The 23,015-nt window shown below is 51.9% G+C and overlaps 1 protein-coding gene across 5 annotated transcripts in view; it reads right to left on the bottom strand.

Moving 5' to 3' along the window:
• The window catches only part of KLHL29 (kelch like family member 29), a 294,180-nt gene that overhangs the window by 168,958 nt on the left and 102,207 nt on the right, over positions 1-23,015 (bottom strand). The window contains exon 1 of one of the 5 annotated variants that reach the window (XM_019757417.2): positions 2,969-3,298. The exons of 3 other annotated variants lie outside the window; for them this stretch is intronic. The gene's annotated coding sequence lies outside the window, so the exon portion shown is untranslated. Of the gene's footprint in view, positions 1-2,442; positions 2,892-2,968; positions 3,299-23,015 lie in introns of those variants that run through there. One more of the 5 variants, XM_019757575.2, reaches the window with a different exon arrangement.

Raw genomic sequence — 23,015 nt, 5'->3', positions numbered from 1 at the left:
TTATATGAGTGACTAATGGCTAACCAGTAACAGCTGATGGCCAACTAGTCACAGTTGATGACCATCTACTACCCGAGCCAGCACCTTTCCACATGAAGCCGAGAGCCTGGAAACTGCTTTCTGGGACTCTGTCCCCACAAATGTCAACAGCAGGCTCTTGGGAGCTGTCAAGGCAGTGCCAGCTCACTGCACTCTCGGGATTTGTGAACAGGGTGTGGAGGGTGGGACTGCAAATGCTGCCCCCAAAGCTGTTGCTGCTGCTCCGTGACCAGGAAGACCCCACGTCATCCTGGCAGCAGGGAGCGAGCTGGCACCACACTGCCATGCTCCTCTGCCTCCCCCTGCTCTGACCCTCAGTGGCTTTGATCCATCAGATCATGTCCAAACAGATCACCTGGCACACTGTCCCCAGGCCCTTCTCCTGCTGTCCCTGAGTCCTGTGTGCTAGCCCCACTGTCTCCTGAGGCTCCTGTCACACCTCGGGTTTTCCCACTTCTAGGCGGAGAGTGCAGCTTCTGAGGTTCCCTCTGCCTGGGACACCTCCCCTCCCACATTCCCTGACCAAAGCCAGCCTGTCCGTCAAAGATGAGCTCACACACCATCTCCTCTACGAATCTTCTCTGAATGCCCACAGCTCCCCCTGGTAGTAATAAACTCCACCGTGCACCCGGCGCTTGGCTGCATACACTGAGCACCTTCCTGGCAGAACAAAGACTCCAGGACCTTCTGCTCAGTGGATCAACACACCTCATGGTGGGCTCCAACGTCAAGATTCTTCCTGAACTGACTTTGACAACTTCCCTCTGACCTTTGAAAACTCCCTCTCGTGGAAGCAGAGAAGGGCAAGCGTTAGTGTCCAACATCTGTGCTTCCAAAGGGAAAGTGACTGTGGGCCCAAGGATCTCAGTGACTCATGTGCCACGGCCAGGCAAGGCCAGATTGATGGCTGGGTTATATTGAGAGGGAGCTTAGTGGCTGCTCTGGCCGCAGTGAAACTCTAATGGCAGAATGGGCAGGGCCTGTGGCAGAGACACAGGATCTCTATAATGACCCCAAACAGGTGGAAAAAGGCAACTGGGCGTCCTGTGCACCTGATAGCTTTCTAAAAATAGATGGTGGGCCTTGGCTCTGCAGGCGCCCCTCTGGGTCGGGGCAGGGGCTGGAGCTCGTGGTGATTTGATCACTAAGTTTCAGAGGAGTGAGGCTAGCCATGCTGGGTCTGTACCTTACCCTTGCCGGGCCAGGCTGAAGCTGAGTCACAGCCTCACACTCACGTTCAGGACTGGGGTCCTAGGCCTAACCCATCACCTCCCGCTTAGCTCTGCCCTACTGCCTGGGAGAAGGAACTGTCCCTCGTTTGCTGGTCATATGCAAGGGCAAGAGACACAGGGCAGGAGCAGATGCCAGCAGGCCCCAGGCACCATTTCTTCTTGGCCAAGGGACCTGGGTACACAGACATTATCCTCAAACCAAGGCACTGACAGCATCTCACAGAAATGTCATGATCTGAAGCCAAATGGCAGGCGGAAGCAAGAAAAGAAAGGAATTCTCCAGGCCAAGCCCCAGAAGTCTCCTCTGACCTCCTGTGGGGCCAGGCTCAGGGACAAGCAGGGGGCAGTGGAACAAAGGGAGGGTTCTTCTCATTCAGGCACAGGCCGGGCCTTCTCCAGTTCTCAGAGCCCCAGTCTCCTCTGGTTTTCTCCTCCCTCCTCCGTGTCTAGACGGAATACTTAGCTGCTGGTCCCCCTAAGTCATGAGCTTGGCCTCCCTTCCTCGGGACCAGCACTGTGGCAGCACCTGGCTGCTCGACTGACTCAGGGAAATCCTTTAAAAACAAATCCCAGTCATTAAAAGTGACAGTGTGTATTCTTACAGGCCAGAATGCCAGCAAATTTTGGAGATCTCTACGTCACCCAGCTGAGAACCAAAGTCTGAGAGGGTTTGAAGAAAAAAAATGATAGGGAACACAATTACTTTCAAATAAGATCCCTAGGAAATAAAAATTGCCTCCTTCCTTCCACCCCCTTCCTCTGAAAATGCCTTCCCACTTCTTTTGCTGAGAAGCTTGGAAACTGGGAGGCTTTTGTTTTCCTGGAACGTTTTTGTACCAAATGTGCTCCTCTCACTGCAAAGTCCTTCAGAAACTGACTTTTAAACATGGCTTTCTTATGGGGTCTTGGGAAGGACACCCAGCACTGCTTATTCTGAAAAAGCTGGCAAGGCCAGCAAAGGAAGGGGACAGACAGAACCAGAGAGGTTCCTGACACTGCCCGCCCCTGTACCGGCCCCCAGCCCCCCTCCGAGTTGAAGACCACAGATACCGGCGGGCACGTTTCCCCTCAGTCTCACTGTGCGAGATCATGTTGCTGACATGTGACGCCTGGCCCGCTGGCCTGCCAGCAGCACAGCCACCCTGGCACAAGCACACGCACGAGCACCCACCCGTCAGCCGCGAACATCTGTCACCGTGACTCGGCAGCCGTGGCCCGGCTTCTCCCCGGGGCACCTCCTGTGTGTCCGGGTAGCACAGCATCTCCCGGGTCCTCAGCCCCTCTGAGCACCAGCTTCGGCATGGAGCCCAGCAGGCCCGCTGGCACCTGTGTCACGGCAAGCTCTTCTGCCCTCTCGGCCGGCCAGCTTACGGTTTAGTGTGGTGGAAAGAGATGCAGACGAGGAGCTGGGCACTGGCTTTGGGCGGGCTCTGCCACTCCCAAGTGCAGTACTGAGCAGTCATCTCACCTCTCTGGCCCCAGCTCCCTTCTCTGGCACTTGAGTCAACTCTACCTACCTCATGAGGTGTCATGGCGAGAAAAAATACCCCCGATGGGGAAGGCATTTAGACGGGTAAAGCATGCTAGTAAAAAAGTTCATTATCATTACAGAGCAGGGCTGGAGGTGTCCAGGCAAGCTCCCGAAAGAGGCAGAAGCCTTCCTCCACGAATCATCTCTTTACGAGATCAGTACTTACTTCAAGGTTCCCGTTTCCTCTTGCTAACAGGAATTGTAGAATTGTTGCCAAGTGCAAGCGGTACAAACAGCGAATAATCACTTGGACGAGAAGCCTGTTGAAATGAGTCTTTGCTGGGGACAAGGTCGGCTGGCAGGCTTGGCCTATAAATCAGTGCTCCCGTCTCAGCTCATTGGCTCTTGCAAAGAGATGAACTCAGCTAGACTCTGGCATTTCACAGCTCCTGCTGCCGGACCCTGCACACAGTAGGGATTTAGACGATGTTGAACTGAAAAACTGCAGAGGCAGCTGGAAGTGTGAGGGGGCAAAGCCCTGTCCACTCACATTGCAGATTCACTCCATAACGCTGAGGCAAGGGGACAAATTCGAGTCAGACAGGACTTCAGGCTGTAGCAGGAGTGGCAGTTCATTCTGCCAGCCTTCGCTGAAAGGGATTTCAGGGGGCGGGGGAGCCGAGGGAGGTTAGAATTAACATACTTACTGTATTATGTTGCAGTGGTGATAAGACTAAAATTTTAGGATTTTCTTAATGAGACTCCAGCATTCACTAGTTTTCCTTATCAGCACTGGCAAGAACCATAGTTTAGCATTTATGTTCTTTGCTTTAGAATGGAGGGAGGATCATAAGACGGATTCGAAAACGCACTCTGGAGAATACTTAGGCCCCCTTTCTGCTCTCCTGTGAAATGTGGGCCCTCTGCCCCCGCCCACCCCAGATGCGCTGTGCTCTTCTTACCCACAGGCACCCAGGCAGCAAGCTTTCCCAGTTCGGAGTTTGCTGAACAAAATGCAAATCGGGGCTGGGAAAGGAACCAGTGAAAGTTGAATGCCAGGCAGTTCAGAATGCCTCTGCCCTCCCTCTCTGGCCTCAGGCTTTGGAAAGCATCCTCCCTCCTCACCAAATGTCCATAACCACCTTGAGGGGCAAGTGCACGGGTTCTAAGGCTCCACGGAGACAGCTCTGACACCTGCCCATGGGGTCAACTCTTTGGGGATTGTAATGACGGCAACCACAAAGCCAAGTCTATCCAACAAGTCCACACATCTGCATGGCACTTGCTGCCCCTGAGGGGTAGAGTTTACTCTAATTGGGGCTGTGGGGGGACTGCCACACGCCCATTTTACAGATGTGCAGCTTGGCCCCTAGAGATGGTAGATGACTTGATGCCACCTAAAGACAGCTGACACTGGAGTCAGGAATAAAACCTGGGGGTCTAGACTTAGGGCTGTTTGGAAGAGACCAAACCCTCTCCCCAGGGCCTGGGCCTCTGGTTTCTCCTCCTGCACTCCAGGACCTTGGGACCCTTTGGGGTAACCAGCCCACTCTGTGGGAATGCCTGCCTCACCTTCCTACCCCACTTGGATGACTATCCAACCTTGCAAAACAGCATTTTTCTTTTTATTCTGATCAGATTTCAAAAACTGCAAAAGATCTCCAATCTGTCCAGAAATAAGGAAGAGACATTGTTCATTTCTCCCAAGCACAGCTATAGGTCAAGAAGCAATCAAACAGAGCCTTAGAACAAGCAAACACGATGGCATCACAATGCAGAAGCTCTTTGCTCCTCGGAAAGTCCCAGCACCTTTGTTTATAGCCTATGAACACTTCCTTTGCACACAATTCTAACAAGCAGGTCCACAGAAGGTGGAGGTGGGTGCTGTGGCTTCAGGGAAGACAATGACCACGGCAAGTTTAATGGATGAGAATGACCGTGAAAAGCAGGAGCACAACCTCCGCAAACAGCGCAACGTTTGGTCATTTAGTTCAGGGCCAAACATCCTAATTTCCTCCACGGAACCCCTGGGCTTCCAGGCATCACTGCATAATAAATGGCCACAGACTGGTTAAGAGAGCAGCTTTTGAAACTCAACAGAGCCTTGTGTCCTAGCTCTGACACTTATCTGTATGTCTATGAACGATTGGCTTGGACTCTTGGAGCCTGTGTTTCCTCCTAGGAAATGGGGATATAAGTAGTTCCCACTTTTAGCTGTGGGAGGAGGCTGCCTGTAAAGTGCTTGGTGGACAATGCCTGGTCACGCAGAGGATGTTCCCTTACATCCAATGTGCCATGGAAAAGAGGCATGGGCGATTTACCCAACACAGTTAAAATAAAAGAAAGTTAGGGCTTTGCGGGGGGTCGGAGGGCAGGCGTAACAGTGACAGGGAGAAGAAGACCCAGAGGAGAAGCTAGAGGAAGTACGGGTGGGAATGAAGATAGACACAGTTCTCCCTGACCTACAGGACACCTACGGGTGCCAGGCACTGGATAAAGTGCTTGACACATTTTACCTAATTCCATCCTCCCAACTTGGTCGTAGTTATTACAAAACTCCATTTTACAGGTGAAGGATCTTACGCAGACACGAACGCACTTTCCTAAGGTTACCCAGCTCGTAAGTGGGATTCAAATACAGATTTATCAGGTCCAAAGCCAGTTTCTTAACCCATACACTGCCTGGGAGCAAATGAGGGAGGGGCTTTGCAGAAAGGCCACAGGGTGGTGTTTGCAGGTACCAGGGAGGAGGTGGAAAGGAGCAGCCACTGGGCCTGGGCCTGACTGTCCCGCTGGCCCTGATGTCCACACACAGGCCTGGAGGGCAGTGTACACATGCAGCTTTAGTGAACCAGGGAAAAGGCCTTTGAACCCCCCTTTGTAAAGCCAGAGTATCGGTCCTGCTCGTGGTTTGCGACATGGTTGAGGGGAAGGAAGTCTACGTGGAAACTTCCAAAACATGAATTTCACCACCACGGGTGCCATGTAGGAGCCCACTATCTTTCCTCCTGCCGCTAGGGCCCAGCCAGGGGGACTCGGGCCAGAGCCTTCTCCAGAACTGGGAAAGGATTGCCAAAGGAGCCCCTGCATCAGCCCCCTCCCACATTACCCTTACACACACCCCTGCCTCAGGCTCCCTGTGCCAGACGGCTGGCAGGGAAGAGGGACAGAGGCCACAGGGAAGAGGGACAGAGGCCACAGGAACGCTCCATCATAAACTCTCCTAACTCTCATCATTTGAATTGTGTATCCAGCAAAGAACAATACGTACAAAGAAAACACTGGAGTGAGGGAGATGGGTCTTTGTAAAATGTGGGTAGTAATCAGGATTTGTACCCAGAGAAAAATGACAGTTGTTAAAACCCTATCTGCAGCCTGAACCCTGGTTTATGATAATGTAACATTTCCAGCAATAATATTTAGGGAGGAAAAAAAGATGAAAATGAATTGAACTTTATTTGGGGATCTCATTACTGGGTATGGTTCATTTGCTAAAATACAGAAATATTTATAATAAAGATTTGTGTTATCCTGAGGAAAAAAAAATATGAAAAAGTGACCTTAAAGCATGGGAAACTTTCATACGCTGCAGGAGAGAAGTTCGTATCTCCCTACAGAGTCGAGGTGTGTACTCGTACCAAGTCCACTGAAAGAAAAGACTTGTGTAATTAATCCCTGCCATCTCCCATTCCCAGTGAATTCTACTGGTCTCATGGTCTCAGAACCGAGGAAACAGGAGTCAGGGCAGTGCCCTGGCCTTGACCTCCAGTAAACGGTGGGAAATCCCAGCGAGTCCACCCCTTGATTCCAACACAAGCAAACAAGGCGTGCTTTGTTCCCCTCTCCATTGCCCAGCTCCAAGCCCATGTTTTTGTTGTAAGTATTCAATGAGTCACAGAAGGCCAGACTGAAAGGCTCCTGCAGGCTTCTGTCCCTCTAGACCTCCCATTGCACAGATTAGGAAACTGAGGTTCTGGAAGGTGAAGGCACTTGCCCTGGATCACGTGAAACTGCAGCGGGCAAGTGTGAGAAAATCAACACAGCGCACACCCCCACCCAGTTCCCCATTTCAAGGGGACTGGCCCTGCCTGGGCTGGAGTCTGTCTGATGGAGGCCTTGCCCTCCCCTCAAGTGGCCACTGAGCCCCTACAACAAGATGGGGATGACTTTAGCCCCATCCTGCTCCCCCTGAGTCTCCCTTACCTGGCTTTGCTCCCAGGCAGGCAATACTCAAAAGTGTTGACACCCCTCTGCTAACAGCCCTTAGGGAGGGTGACACTCCAGTCCTGGGCCCAAGCCCGGTCCTGCTGTGGGGCTGGCCTGGGCTGGCTGGGGGCCGCAGCAGCTGTCCAGAGGCCATGGCACACTGGCCTGTAGGGAGTTAACAGACACCACAGAAGGCATATTCCCGGCTGAGCCAGCAGGTGAGAATGCCCAGGAGGAGGAGGAAGGGGGGCAGAGGCCCTGGGATCTCAAAAGCTGGGGAGGTGAGAGCTGAAGCTGGCTGAAAAAAGTGTCCTGGGTGGAGGGCTGGGAGTGGACGGTCAGGCCTGACAGCAGCAGAGGGCATGGCACAGGGTCGGTGTACCCAGGGAGGCCCATCCCTGCCTGACGGCTGCAGGTTCTATTGGAGCCTCTGAGCACAGGTTGCCATGGAGCTTCAAGACAGCCCTGGGCCCAGAAAGTGCATCTTAGGGTACTGTGTGCAGGACTCCCGGAGACAAGCTCCTTCTCCACACGCTGCCTGGCAGCAGTGGCCCTTGCTAGGCTCACAGACCAGGCTGTTTCCCTGCCACCCGGAGTTACTAATATAAAACAGCAATGCTGAGTGCTCAAAGGGGATGGGATACTTTGGTTGTTTTAGGACTTGGTCTGGGAGTTACGGCTCCACACACCACTCAGATATACTCTCTTGGGAGATGGTCACCGGATTCATGATATGGGGGTAGGAGAAGAAAGGGTCAGAGCTGTGGGTGACTGCAGAGGGCAGGTGACGGCCCAGGGCCCAGGACAGGGGCATGGGCTGGGTGGGTAGCTCTGGGCTGGGCCCAAGTGGGGAGTGAGAGATGAGAACAGACGGTGCCCAGTGAGGGGCTAAGAGGTGTGCCAGGCACCGCCACAGGCCAGAGGATGGTAAGGTGTGGAGCATGCCACCCCAGGAGGGCTGCGCTGGGGACTGGGCCTGAGGGAGCCCACTCGGGACGGAGGACACACACAGAGGTTTCCTGGGAAACATGAGGTCTGCCTGGACCTCAGCAGGATTTCTGAGGTTGACTTTCCAGGCCAAGGAAATAGCAGAAATATAAGCCCAAATCAGGAAAGTGGGGCTCATCAGACAGAGAGAAGGTCTTGGAGTACCCAGAATATCTCCTGGAGGAAGGAAGTGCTTCCTGATTTCTGGTCCTGGTGGTCCAGACAGCCAGACGCTCATCTCTCCCTTGAGGCCTACCTCACCCTCAACGAGGTGGTTGAGTGAGAGAAATATGTCAAAGTGAAACCCCCCTGAGCATTTTATGCAAATCTTAAAGAGTCAAGGTGCTATGAGAAAAGGCGTCATAGGCCACCTCTGAGGTCGCCTTCATTCGAGACCCACGACTGAGGGGCTGGGGCAAGGAGCTTCTGGCCTGAGGCTGGAGCCTGCAGTAGTTAATTGGACGTTCTTGAAAGCTCCAGGTATGCCAGGGAAATAAGCCCCCAGCCCACTGAACCCGTCTGCTTCCCCACAATAATAATAATAATAGTACTAGTAGCAACAGTCATATGAATAGCAGTAGTATTTACCATAATTACAATTTCTATCCTACCCTTTACTGCATCTTTATTAGGAGCCACACATTCTCTCATTTACTCCTCACATTAATCCTCTGAGACAGGTATTCGTATCACACCCATTTTATACATAAATAAACTGAGGCACAGAGGTAAAAAATGACTTGTCCATGTAGTAGCTGAGAGAGTCAGGATTTGAACCTAACAGTCTGAGGGAAAGCAAAACACCTACTTTGCTCTTCCATAGCCTTAACCTCACAAAAGCTCAAAGAATGCAAAGCCAAGTATATCTGAGGGAAGGAGGTGTTGCACTAAAGTGCTTTTCTCAGGGTGGGAGCTGGTGAGCAAACTCAGTCCTGGAAACAGGGCCCCTCGAGTAGCCATCGAGCCCCTGGTACGGACTCTCAACACATGGAGACACGGTAGTAGCATCCCATTGGGAGAGAAACGAGAACCACGAGAGTCCAGTATCCACTCTGTGTCTGCACATTGAAAAGGCGGGAGATGAATTTGGAAAGGCCGATAATTTCAAATATATTAATTGGATTTAAATTTTTTTTCTGTCAAATTGCTATGTTTCTAAGTTTAAAGAAAAAAGAAGTCTGCAGATAGCAGGCCCCTCGGCCAGAAGAGAGAGACTTAGAAGGGGGACTCCTGGGCCTTGCCCAGGCCATGGCACGTAGAAGCTCACCCAGCAGTCTGCTCCCTGCTTGCTTCCTCCCTGTGGACTTTGTGGCCTCAGCTCTGCTGGGCAACTGACACAGGGGCCAGCCCTGCACTCTCTGTGTGACAACAGGGCACATCAGACACCAGCCTGCCCCAGCCCCTCTGCCTCCCCCTCCCTAACACCCCTCTGTCCACTTCAGAGCCATAAGCGTGGATACACGTAGGGAGGGAGACTTGGTTCTGTACCCAGGACACCCCAGACCAGACCCTGCAGGCTTTGGAAGCAGGGGTCCTGCACACTAAGTCCTCCCTGGCCTCCCCGGGGCCGAGACCAGACCAGGGCCCCCGCCGATTTGCTAACTGGCCAACTCGCCTGAGGGTCCACTTCTCAGGCCCTCACTGTGAGCAGCTCAAGTTCCAAAAAGTTTGCCAGGAAATCAGCTGTTTGTAAGTCAGACTGTATGAGTTCTCCGTAGAGACAAAGCCACCAATGGTCATGGGGCTCCCTGGCAAGACCACAGAGGCCGATGTCATAATCCAGCTTGCTGAGCAGTAGCACAAAAGCCCAAATTATGTACATCACCCCGGAGGGTCTGCGGGGGGAGGCGGGAGGAGGAAGAGAGGGAACAGGTCCGCTTTGCTTCTTTAGCATTCTCGAGTGTGTGTGTGTGTGTGTGTGTGTGTGTGTGTGTGTGAGAGAGAGAGAGAGAGAGAGAGAGAGAGAGAGAGAGAGAGAGAGAGAGAGAGAGAGAGAGAGAGAGAGAGAGAGAGAATAATGGGAGGTTTGTTGTTACGAACTAATCTTGAAACTGATGCTTGGCCTTGACAAATGCAACTGCTGGGCTGCATGCAGGGGGCTGTCTGACCAGCTGCTCCCAGTCAGCCCAGTAGGTAGATGCCCACAGCCCCAGAAGCGAGGGTCTTCTGGAAGTGGGGCCCTGCCTTGCCTTCTCTCCCCGCTTCCTCTGATGGCCAGGCTTGGCAGGGCAGGAGGGATCCATATGTTACCCTGAAGGTCAAGTCCAGGAGCCTCAGAGAGTCCTTCTAAGCACTAGGGGCCCCAGGGAACCCTGCCATCCAGCTCTGTGTTTCTTAAGGCCCGGGCTTGGGCACTCAGACCAGAACTCATAGCCTGCGAATCAAGACCGATCATTTACCTCTTCAGTAAAGCACGCCTGACTAGTGCCATCCTTTGTGGGAGATAAATATCAGTCACCGCGTGGGGCCAGGCTTCTCCAGGGCTCGCTCACTCACTGGCTCACAGAGCCTCCATGGAGGGAGATCCAGAGCTGGGACTTCTCAGGCCGAGTCCTGTCCTGGGTGAGTGCTGGGCCTCAGGGGAGACAGGATGGACTGACCCACGGGCTGTGCAGGGTCCTTGGTGTCTCTGCTGTGCAGAGGTGTGGCTTCTTGGCGAGCCGTGTATGCACTTGCTCTAACACACAGTTGTGCACAGTTCGGTACTTAACTGAACTCTGCCCTCTACGTGCTCTCTGAGCATTAGTGCAAGTTCTCTGTAGACCCAGGTTTATGGAGCACCTTCCGTGGGCCGGGGGTGCTAGGTGCTGGGGACATTACGACTCACAGCACAGTGTTCCTGCCATGAAGGGGAGGCACTTGCAGTTTATTATAATTGTGATAAAAGCAATCACAGGGAAAAACACAGGGAGATGTGGGAGCAGAGACGGGGGCCTCCAAGGCCCAACGCCATAGTTGCGAAAGGCTCCTGTGAGGCTGTGGTGCCTGAGCTGTCTCCAAAGCAGGGAAGGCAGGCGAAGAAGGGGCAAAGGACATTTTAGGCAGAGAAAACCACCCTAGTAATGAAGACAGAGGCAGGAAGTTGTCAGGTGTGTTCCGGAACTGAGAGGGAGTTGGGATAAATGGAGCAAAACAGGCGACGGGGGAATGGCAGCAATGAGGTGGGGGTGCCAGAGACCGAGCTATGGCCCCTCACACCAGGTCCCAGAGTGCCGGGGGTCTGGCAGGGCGTCCAGTCGAGAACAGCTAAGGGACCACGCCAGGGCAGTGATGGCAGGGGTGGGGAAGGGGGATGATGTAGAGAAAACGGTGAGGAGGCAGTTTTGATAAGACTTGGCAGTTGACTGGCCATAGAGTTCATTAACGAGCACCTTCTGTGTGCTGAGCTAGCACTGGGGGGTGAGGGGAGGGAAAGAGGTGTCTAGGATGAATGTCAGCTTTTAGGCTGGAGAGACTGGGGGATGGTGGTGAAATCCTACTGAAATTGAGGACATTGGAGGAGGAGCGAGTTCAGGGGTGACTCTGATGGAAGCAGAGGAACGTGAAGGCTGGGTGGGTCCCACCCAGATGAATTAGGCGGGAAGGAGCCTTCCAGGTCGGGGAAGCAAACACAGTGAGGGCAGATGGAGTGTGGTCTAATTCAATGAAAAAGAAACTTGACGCCCTTCCCTGAGTCCTGATGTTTGAGTTTTGAGAATGGGGGCTTACCCACCACGCCCCAGATCACAGGCCCTCTTTTTAACACTGCCCCAAAGAAATCAAGCAAAACTGGTGATTCATTGATTAACGATGACGATACACCTTATGTGTCAAGATCCAGGCTCTGTGGCTAAGTAGCTGCTCCAATTTTGCAGACAGAGGCACCAGGAATACTGCCTTCGCTGTTCTTGGATCCCTGCAGTCAGCCCTCATCAACACAGCTGAGGGGGCACTTGTCAGGTGGGGAGACAGAGGCAAGCGGCCTGCAGGGGCATCTAAGGAAATTTCCAGGGAAAACCATCTGCCCACTTCCCTTTGGGGCTACGGCTGCCCACCTACTCCACGCTCTGCTCCCTCCCGGAGGCTCTCCGATCTGGGTCACTGTGGTACCAAGGCCTCTCCTGCTTGTCCCCCTCTGCCCAGGTGTCAAAAGGAGCCTGGAGGGTCCCAAGAACTGGAAAAGTAGGAAGCCTGATGCACAGCTCCTTGGATGAGAAACAGGCAATTGCATTTCATGCTCTTCGGAGGCTCTCCAACCCCACTCCCTGGCAGCATAATTACAGACGCCTCCCTCCTTACAAACCCTTCCTACATGCTGCAGAAAGGAATACAATTTCTGGCTGTCCAAATTACAAGAGACTGTAATGCACAAAAGCAATAAACACAGGTTCTAACAGCAATCAGATACCACTTATCGTAAACAATGGTTTTTGTGATTTATTGCGTTTGAAGCAGGTTCAGCATTACTCCTTAGAAGATTTGGTTATTCTTGTTTTTAAGCAGTTGCCGGCAGTCAGCTGACGTCAGAAAAAATTGCCCAAGCGCAGCAGATTTTAAAAATAGGGCCAAAGTGGTGTTAAAATAATAATAGAAGAATTGGGGTGGCTGGAGGCTGATGTGCGAGTCTAAAGGCAGAGGGACTCGGGGCTGATAAGCTTCCCTGACAAAGCCCATCCATCCACAGTGGGTCCTACCTGTGGCTCTTCCTCACTTCCTGATGTCCAGCACTTCTGGTCCCTCCCACTGTCCTCCTGTCCCTTGAGTGACGTGGGAGGGAGAAGGAGAATAGGAACCAGTGTTGGCCAAGGGACAGTCTGGATTAACATATCAAGCTGTTCAATTTTCCTGCTCAGGTCTCAGTGAGTGCTGGTAGTCAGATACAGGGAGAGTGCAGAAAAGTCAAGTTCAAACAGTGCATTTGAGCCAACAGGTCTGCAGTGACTATGCAAAAGGAAACTGGCCCAATTCTGGCAGGAGAGGTCCCTTCCCTCCCAGATGCTGTCCCGTCCACTCTGCAGGGAAGGTGCTGCAGGACCAGAGGCCGGCAGCAGGCAACAGGCTTAGGAAGCAAGGAGGACGCCCACGTCAGAGCAGGAGTTTTCCAGGTGGGTTTGGAGACATCCTCGGATTCCATGTGGGAATTTCAGGGAGCTCTGCTTTTATTAATCATCTCTAGTGGGTTTCTATAAGATTGTTTGCACCCCAAAAATTGGATTAGAGAATTAATCCCCAAATAGGAGTCCATGAGTTCTGCCTCTTTGGCCTTTTCCTTCTCTCCTTGAATTCAACATTTCACCATGATTTTAAAGTATACGCACAGGAAGAACTCACTCCAAGACAGTGTGACAGTGGGGACATTTGAGAAGAAGCGTGCTATTCCTAGGAGGGCAGGGATGTTGCCCTCTCCTCTCATGGGACTGTCACACATGCAGCCCCAGCCAAGGGTGAGTGACAGTGGACTGCACCAAGCCACCTTGGCCGTACTCCACGGCCTGTGCACAGCGACTTGGTTCTAAGGGAAACTGAGGCAGAATGAATCGTGTGCATCGGACACTCCTTGAACCTCCAGGAGCCAGAAGAAACACCCTTTAAACAACACGCAGGCCCCTCGGGATTGAAGGAGTACAGAGTCACGTGTATGTACACACACACACACACACACACACACACACACACACACACAGCCCACGGCCCTGTCCTTTGCAGGAAGGCCACAACCCTGCTGGTTGAGGCTTCATTTCAGTCCTGGAGGCAAAGCTCTCTTGCCTTAGCTTGGAGCAGAGAACAGAAAAATCACTGAGCTATACAGATCACAATACGGCAAATGGATTTGTTAGTGACTACCTAGCCCCTAGAGAACAGCCACATTATCTTGTTTGAAGCAAATTCCCAGAGTATCACCCAGGTGGAAAAAATATATTGATCTCTACCATTTATTGCATACTTATATTCCAGGCACTTTTCCAAACTCCTTGCATAATTAACTTAGTTAATGTGCATCACAAAACTATGCCAAAGGTATTATTATTCTCCCTGTCTTATAGATGAGGAAACAGAGGCACAGCGAAAGAAGGTAACTTGCCAAGGTCACCCAGCCGGTAAGTGTGAACACAGTTTCAAAGTCCACAGGACCCACTATGATTCCTGCCATTTTCACGAACGTTCTTTTTCACTGAGAGGCCTCATATACTTCTTTCCACATGCTCGCCTGTCAAATCTTCCTTGGCCGGGATCAATATGTGTATAGAAAGACAGGTGGGACGAGTGTCACTTAAAACAATAACATCAACACTCACCTGCTGGAATCACAGGTCGCCAGTAACGCCCAAACCCATTGTCTTATTCGCGGGCTGAATCTCCCCGCCAGCCACACGCGTCGGCCACACGCTTCCCCCCGAGAGATAAAGCCACCACAGCCCCAAACCACACAGAATGTTCAAAGCCTTGAAGTCAGCAGACGTTTGCTGAGTGTCAATGTGTCAGACACCAGTGTCACATCCCAAGAGAGCCAACAGGAATTCCAGAAAAAAAACAAAAACAAAACAAAACAAAAAAAACTTGCTTTTTGATAGAGACAAAAGCAATACACTGCTCAGAGAGATTCTTAACACTGAGATACGTTTTTGTACATCAATATATGTATAGAGAGAGCCTCACACCTTCCAGCATCCCCGTCGTCATGTATTTCTAATCCTGGGCCTTGAATCAGTTCTGGGCAGAGGTAGGTGTGAGAAACATCGCCCTCTGCGTCTGCTTCTCCAACACCCCCACTTCATGGGAACCTCCTTCCTTCTGAGGTACCACGGTACCTGGGTCTGTGCTGTCCCGTTGGTCACTTGATAAAATACTGCATTATAATCGCTCTGCTTGTCTCACATAGGTCTTTTTGCTCAGACTAAGGAACTCTGTCATCCCCATGGCTACACCCGTCTCTCCCCGCCCCCCACCCTGCCCAGAAGTTCAGAGGGGACCAGAATTACCTGGGGAGCCCATTTCATTTATTTAAATGCCAAATCCAGAGCCACCCCCCGCAAGGTTTTGATTCAGTGTATCTGGTGTGACACTCAGAAATTCACATTTTTAGTCAAGTGCTCTACGTGCATCTGAGGTTCACGTTTTGGAAAACACTGGACATCATCGTACGGTTGGAACTGTGTTCCCCACCCCACCCACCAACGCATACGTTGAAGTTCTAACTCATTGATTCAGAAGGTAAGCCCATTTGGAGGGAGGGTCTTTGCAAAGGTGATTAAATTAAACTGAGGTCATGAAGGCGGACCCTAATCCAATACAACTGGTGTCCTTCTAAGAAGAGGAAGTGTGGACACAGACAGATGTGGAGGGAAGACGATGAGAAGGCCCAGAGAGAAACTGGCCATCCCTGGAACACAGCCTCTCTCACAGCCCTCAGGAGGAACCAATCCTGTCAACACCTTCGTCTCTGACTTCCAGCCTCTAGAACTGTGAGAAAATGAAGTGCCATTGTTTAAGCCCCCTGCTTTGTGCTACTTTATTACAGCAGCCCTAGCAAACTAACACAGCATCCAGAGATTTTGCAAATACATAGATATATTTTTTTCTCCAAACTCATTTTTTGCCAAACTTTTTAACTGCCCTGAATTCTTCACTGGCTATTACTACCCCAGGGTGATGACCTGCTGTCCCCAGTAGCCTGCCAGGGCTGACTCGGCAGCCTGCCTTCGGGGTAGAAGATGACTCGAGAAGGCATCTCTCACCAGCCCCACACCTGCCCGGCCTTGGGATTCAGCCAGAGCACCCTCCCCCCTGGAGCTCCAACCTCTCATCACTGTCATCAGCCGTCACTAAGCTCTGCTCTCCATGGCCAGATGCCACCCAGCTTACTCTGCCTCCTCTGAGAGGGTGTGATTGCCATCCCTGCTTGCTACATAAGCCAGGCATTATCCCCTGGAAGGCCCAGCGGGTGACAAACAGAGGCCCTGTGGGCAGATCCTCAGGAAGGTGGCACGTCTACTGTGCCTGCTTCTGTTTGGGAGATGGGCAGATTGGCAGCAAAGCCTGTTGGAGCTCTGCTCGTGGTGACAGCCCACGGTCACCCCCACCGTGCCTGGGATGGCCCCACACAGCAAGTCGTATAAAGCTCAGGTGCGCACAGCTGAGGCCGAGCTAAGGGAGAGACTCTTGGGACACCAGCTCCAGAAACTACAGTAAACTCTGTACCAGACGAGGGAGTGGTTTGTCATCAAACCTCAGCAGCCACAGTGGCCACCGACCATGCTTTTTGGTAAGGACTCCACCTTCTGGACATCTTGTGTGTTTCTCAAGTCACCTGTCACCACCAAGACCAGACAGAAGTCTTTCTGCAGGCAAAATTTAAACGAGCTGTCCTGTCACCCAGCGCACGGCCCCCAGCGCATGGATAGAGAGTCTTTAGAATGCTCTCAGATCCACCTTCTTCTCATTTCCCTCTCTCCTTGATCCTGTTTTCTCCCTGGGGTATGGGTGACTGTGTAGCCTGTGTGATTAACTCAGCGGGGACTATAATCTCAGGAAGGAATGGAATGGAAATCATTTTTGAAGAATATAAATCAAATAGGATTTCAGTTGAAGTTATTTAAAAGAAATTAATTGACTTGTACTCGCCACAATACACTGATAAGAGCTCATTGCCAGGCTCATCAGAAGTAATGAAAAAACAGTGAATAAAATTCGGCAGTCAAAAGCAGCCCCGGTAGGCTCTTCGGGGATTCCCACAGCCCCTGGGTCACAGGGGGTGGAGCACGCCAGTGTGCAGGGGCCCACCTCAGGCTGTGCTGTGTTTTTCTCTTGTGTGGGATTATTTGAGTTTTCATACTATATGATTCTTAGGGCTGAGACTCTTTCCCAAGCTGCTTTGTAGTTCTGTATCGTACTGTGCACATATTAAATCACCACCGAAGGAAGGATTTGGGCTAGAGAAGTTTTCTACATTCAGTAGTTTGCATTATTTCACTTGCAAGGCCTTCTCGAGAGAGAGTTCTCCTCCCCCTTATTGACTGGAAATGCCCTTAAGGAGGAAGGAGTGGCAATATTTAATTAAAGACATCTTCAGCTCTTCCCCTCACTCTCCCAAATTCATTGACAAGAATAAGTTACGAACTTTAAAAACGCACACATGCACACACACATGCAAAGATGAGGGAGAGGAAAGTCTCCACACTGCAATCGAATGCAAGACCCTGCACTTGGCAGCGAGCCCATCGCCCCACACAGCACTTCCCAGCTCACTTGGGTGTAATTTGCCATTCTCATCAAAGATGCGAGTCCTTGCAATGCGGAGGCAAATTTCCCTGAGTCCCTAAGACTCCACAGCCACAGTGCTCCCGGACGCTCAGAGCAGCTGCTTCCTGCCCTGGGCTCTTCTCTAGGTTTTTTCATTTGATGGTACAGTGGTTACTATAGGCCAAGCACCGTTCTAGGCATGTTCCCGAAGCGTAAATCATTCGATCCTCATGGAAATCCCACAAGGAGGTGTTCTCAGTGTGCTGAATTGGTTCCTCCCCTAAATTCATATGTTGAAGCCCCAGCTCCCAATGGGATGATATTTGGAGGTGGGGCCTTTGGCAGGTGATTAGGTTTCGATGAGGTCATGAGGGAGAAGCCGCAGGAAACGAGATGATGGGAATAGGATCCTTATAAGAAGAGACACCACGCAGCTACCAGGGAGGCTGCCACATGACGACACAGTGAGAAGGGGCATCTGCGTGCAAGCCAAGAAGAGGGCTCTCAGCAGGAACTGGCCAGGCCGGCACCCTGACCTTGATCTTGGATGTCCAGCCTCCAGAACTATAAGAAAAGAATTTTCTCTTGTTTCAGCCACCCAGCCTATGGTATTTTATTCTGGCAGCCTGGGCGGACTAATGCAGGAGGTACCATTTTTATCATCCCTATTTTATAGATGAGGGAACAGAGGCACAGAGAGCTTCAGTAACTTGGCCAAGGGCACACTGTAAGTGGCAGAGCCAGCCCTGGAAGCAGCAGTCGAGCTGAGTCTCTGCTTTGATTGTTCCATGTAAGCTGCCTTTTGCTGTGCTAGGCTGTGTTTTATGTTAAATGTTCCCACAAACAGTCATTGTCACTGGGAACTGGTTTACCGAATTGCTTGTATTAAATTCATGGGCCATGGGAACCCGTGGTGGGAACCTCAAAGGTGGTCAGGGCTGTGGAATCTGCTCAGATCAGACTCACGAGGCACCATGTGAAGGCTTCGGGTTTTTGTCTGCAGAATGGAGGGACCTGTAGCAGGGATGCTGTGGAAGGCTGTAATCTCATGCTCTCTCAGAACCCCATTCCTCCTCCATCAAAAGGCAGAGTCTAATTTCCCTCCTCTGGAATCCAGGCGGACTTGTGGTTCTCTTGTAACTGAGAGAATGGAGCAAAAGTGACAAGGCATAACTTCTGAGGTGGCTTCCACCAGTGAGTTGGGACACCCTCTTCCCCTAGTCCTGAGCTTCGATGTAAGAAATCCACCCCATCTGAGGCCACCATACTGTGCAGAAGCCCAGGCCCAGAGGAGAGGATGCATGCAGGTGTTCCAGCAGACGGCCCCAGCAGAGGTCCCGTCCACAGCAGCATCCACACCAGCCATGTGCGAGCAGATGCCCCCGCAGTGTTATCACCCAGCCGAGGTCCCAGACATTGCAGACAAGCTCTCTCCGCGGTGCCCCACCTAAAACCCTGACCCACAGACTCCATGAGCATAAGATGGTTGTTTGGGGTGGTTAATTACATAGCAACAGAGACAGGGACAGACGCCAGTCACACAGCTTCCCTGGTGCCTGCCACTCGCTACTCCCTCTGCTCAGCCTCAGGCCATAGGGGGCTCGGCCCAGACCCCAGCTGGGGAGCCGACAGTAGCAGTCTGACAGACAGGTGGACAGACAGACAGACAGCACCCCAGGAAGCAAACAGAGGGCTCTGGGTGAATTTCCAAAGATCAGGCCCCAGTGAGGCCGACCCCTCCGAACTGCCCACAGAAATGCATGTCCTGAGTCTTCAGTCTGGGCTTCTTGAATCAATAAATGGGTAAAGTCACACTTGAGTGCAGACACTGAAAATTTAGGCTTAAAATGTAACCTCTTCCTAGAGGCTCTACAAAATCAGAAAGCTGAGTCCCTGGGGATATCGGATCCCAAAAAGTGAGCTGTGGCTGCAGTGAAGGACGTGGAGTGGGAGAGGAAGGACGGACGTCCCGCCATCACACTGCTCAGACTGGGGCTGGCACCGAGCCTATTGGCGGTGGTGGCGAGAAGTATGTAATCCTATTATCCGGTGGGTCAGAGCATACAAACAGGCTTCTGCAATGGGCATTCCTCCCCCGCGGCTTATTTTTTTCTCTCACCTTAAGTGTTCTGCAAGTCTTTGTTCTTTTCCTGCATCTTACGTTATAGGATCCTGCTGTTCCCATGCAGACCCCCTCTTCAGTGCGGGGGTTCTGGCACTTATTTTACTAATGAAGGCAGAACTGCACAGCAAAGGCACACAGGGCAATGCGTCTATATTAAACATGTGGCTGAAGAGACGGGACATGAGTCTTCCCACTCCTGCAATTGAATGGACATAAGCAGCTCCATCTTCTAATGAATGGCCTGTTAACAAGGCCAGCTGTGCAGCCTGTTGGAAGACAAACCACCAGTGGCAGGAAGGGACTCCAAATCATGCCCATGTGCAATATGTGTGGACAGTATCCCGCTCTGGGGAAGCTGACCTGTTTTCCCATCATTTTCTTAAAAGAGAAGATGAAAGGATTCCAGGGATTTGCGGGCACAATGTGCTCGGTCACTGAGGAGGCTGAGTGATAAGCTGGTCCTTCTACCTGAGTGCAGCCCCCATGGTCAGCGCCCGCTGTGTGGGGAGGGGGAAGCTGACCTAATTAGCTTGGCCACGCGCTGCCTGGTGTTGGCAGTGACAGACGGATTGTCCTCTTCAGAGACCGCCAGGGCCGGGAGGCTGTTCCCAAACTGGGTCAAGTGTCCTCTGAAGCCCACCCTCCAGGGAGGGGCTGGGAAGGAGCTAATGCTACAAACCCCGCAGCACATACCCCGTCCACGTCCCCATCATTCTCTGGCCTCTTTTCCAAGCTACACAGAGTGTGTTTGCTTGCAAGTCTGGGTGATTGGGCACCACCTTTGAAAATGCTCCTTCTGGTCATCCAGTCACTCAAGTTGGTCCAGTGTTCTCTGGACCTGTCTGTAAGTGGTTCTGGGGGAGTATTTGGGGCTACTCTTCTGGACGATGAGGCCCAGGCAACAGATTTGGGCTGGGGTTTTGAGAGCCTGTCAGGATGCAGGCAGGAGGCAGGACTGGCCCACAGGTGAGGCAGCACCAAAGCCAGTGTGACCCAGAGAACCGGACTGAAGCATCCACTGTCAGGGGCAGAAGGGGGACAAAGTGTGGACAAAGTGTGGCCAGGAGAGTGGGTTCTGAATGGAGGGGAGACATAGTATAACCCCGGGTGCAGCCTACCCTATGGGAAACCTGTCCCATCCATCCGACAGAGCTCCTTCCCAGCACACAGCACACCTGGGAGGTGACAGCCCCACCTGATGGTGAGCGGTCACTGGGGCCAGTGACACTCAGGGATGGACCTGCCAGGACAAGGCTAGTGTCCGCTGATAGCCTGAACCAGGCTTGCCACCTCAGACAACCTGTAGACATCCCCTACCTGCTGTTTCAATCACCAACCGCTCCTGTCAGGACCTTAGAGGTACCACCTGCTCCAAAAAGCTTGGGGTGGTGGGCTGTCAAAGCACTAAATCTCTGCTTGAACTTTTCCAAATCAGTGAATTTTCCAGGGAACTTAAATTTGTCACTTTCAGCACCAAATACTATTTTTTTTTAAATAAGATTTTGGGGGGATGAAAGACACTTCTGAAATATAAACTGGTCTGGCTCTAAATAGAGTATATGGAGCATGACATTCTCTTCCCTTAATGACCTGGAATTGTCCCAAAGAAGACCTATTACCGGTCTGAGCTGTCACCGGCAAAGCTCCCAGGGACTTTGGAGGTCTCCTCTGGCCCTGAGAGAGCATCCAAAAGAATACGGTTTGGGCCTGCATTTGGGAATCTCGCTGGCTCGTATAGACAGCGCATTTCTGAGATTTCTGAGACGTTCCCAGGCCAGTGGACTCACTGAGGCTGGAACAAGAGGCTGCTGGCAGAGAAGGGGAAGAACGCCGGCACATGAGGGGGTTCTATACTTCATGCGGCCGTGAGTGCTGGCCCCTCCTTCATTTCAGCAAAGAAAGCAGTACGTGCAGCCCTCTGTGTGACGACAAAAGGCTGCGGTCTCGTGCGCCCACATCTTCTGTCTGCTTCTTTTTCCTGTTTCGCTGGCAGCTGCTGCCTCTCAGGGTCCTCGCTTCTCACCTGTGGCCTGATTTTATTCACGGGATTCTGGGGGCACCCAGAGCACGGATGGGGTCGTTGCTACAAAAGGTGGTGAAGGAGCCTCGTGGCCATGGGCCTCCAAGGCCCCCTTTGCTGCCAGCGTGCTGGATAAGCAGGGCCATGCCATCTGGCGTGGCTCGGGGGCTGCTGGGTAGTGGTGCTGACGTATGAGGGGTCTGCACGAACCATAAGCCATTGATGGGACAGTGAACTCATATGGCCTTTTCTGTATTCTCCCGTCTGAGTCTCTAAAAACCTACAAAAACTTCCACCAGTCTAATTGGCAGTGATTATGGCAAACATATAAACGACCAGTGATATCAAAGGAATTATGGAGCCATAGAAGGTCATGCTGGAAGTGACCTTAGAGACCTTTTAGTCCAACTCTCATTCAGATGGGGCAACTGGGGCACAGGCCAGGAAATGACCTGTCAATGGTCAGAGTGACAGCCCAGGGCTGTGCCCTGCAGTCCCTCCCACAGGTGCATGCCAGCTCTGCCCTGCCTTCCCCTGCTGCAGTCCTATGCAGCTTAACTATTTCTCATGCCTTGGGGTCATTTTACAAAGGTAACAATCGTGACATTCAAAGAACACACATACATTCATACAGTCTCAGGTTATTTAAATCTTTATGATTAAAGAGGAAAATACAATTACAGGTAAGAGAAAAAGAAAGAGGGAGACAGAGAGAGAGAGAGAGACGGGGAGAAAGAGAAAGAGAGAAGGGGAGGGAAAGAAAGAGAAGGGAAGGGAAGAGCAGGAAAGAACTCAGTTGTGAACCTTAGTCACCCCAAGTAGACCTGAGTGCTGATGGGGCTTTAGTGGCCAAACCAGTGAAGTGAACTACAGATGGCTCCAGAGGAGACACCAGACCCAGAAGGGACTTGGACCCCACATCAGCCTGGCTATTTGTTCACTTTTGTCTTGCAAGCTGGAAGCCTGGCTGCTTCTATCTGGAAATGCCCATGGTACCTACCTAGCAGAGCACTGCTGATGACTCATTGGCGAGAGTGACAGGTGGTGTGGATGGGAACTCGTGGCCCCGTGGGAGTGGCCCCTCCTCGGAAGCTAGAAAGTCTGGGGCAAAAATGGGGGGTGTGGTGGGTGTGGGGAGAGCTGATGAAAAATCCAACCCCCTCTCAGGAGAATCGCCCCCAGTGAGCCTCAGCACAGCGCAGCAGCATCTCAGGGACACACTGTTCTCTCTGTCAGGGCAGAAATATGTCCGATGCTGATTACACAGGACAATGAGTAGACCTAGGAGTAGACCTCTCTCTCCCTCTAATCTGGAGTCGTCCTGCTCGGCAGGCACAATTGCATGCAAGAGATCCCAGCATGAGCACAGAGGGACTTTTCTTGCCATCCATCGTTCTCGAGGTATTGCTAAGGTCTGAAAGTCCAGGTGTGGAGCTGTGCAGCTGGCGGGACCTCAGACAACCTCCACATGAGAGCCAGAGGGCTTGGCAACCTCTGAAGCAGGCCCTCCTGGACCTGGCTATACGAGGGGCACCCAGTGTGCCCAGGAGCCAGCAGCAGACCTTTCGTGGAGGAAGGAGTCCTTTGTAGTTTTGAAGTGCAGGTGATGTTTTAAATGAAAACATCAAATTAAAACGCATCTTAAAAACGAACCAGTCAGTGACTGCTTCTGGAGTGGAGGGGTTGACTTGATAGGGAGGTGAGTTACTCGAATGT

This window comes from Rhinolophus sinicus, linkage group LG05 (assembly GCF_036562045.2).
Source record: "Rhinolophus sinicus isolate RSC01 linkage group LG05, ASM3656204v1, whole genome shotgun sequence".
Classification (NCBI taxonomy): Eukaryota; Metazoa; Chordata; class Mammalia; order Chiroptera; family Rhinolophidae; genus Rhinolophus; species Rhinolophus sinicus.
This window is presented reverse-complemented; position numbering and strand designations above follow the sequence as displayed.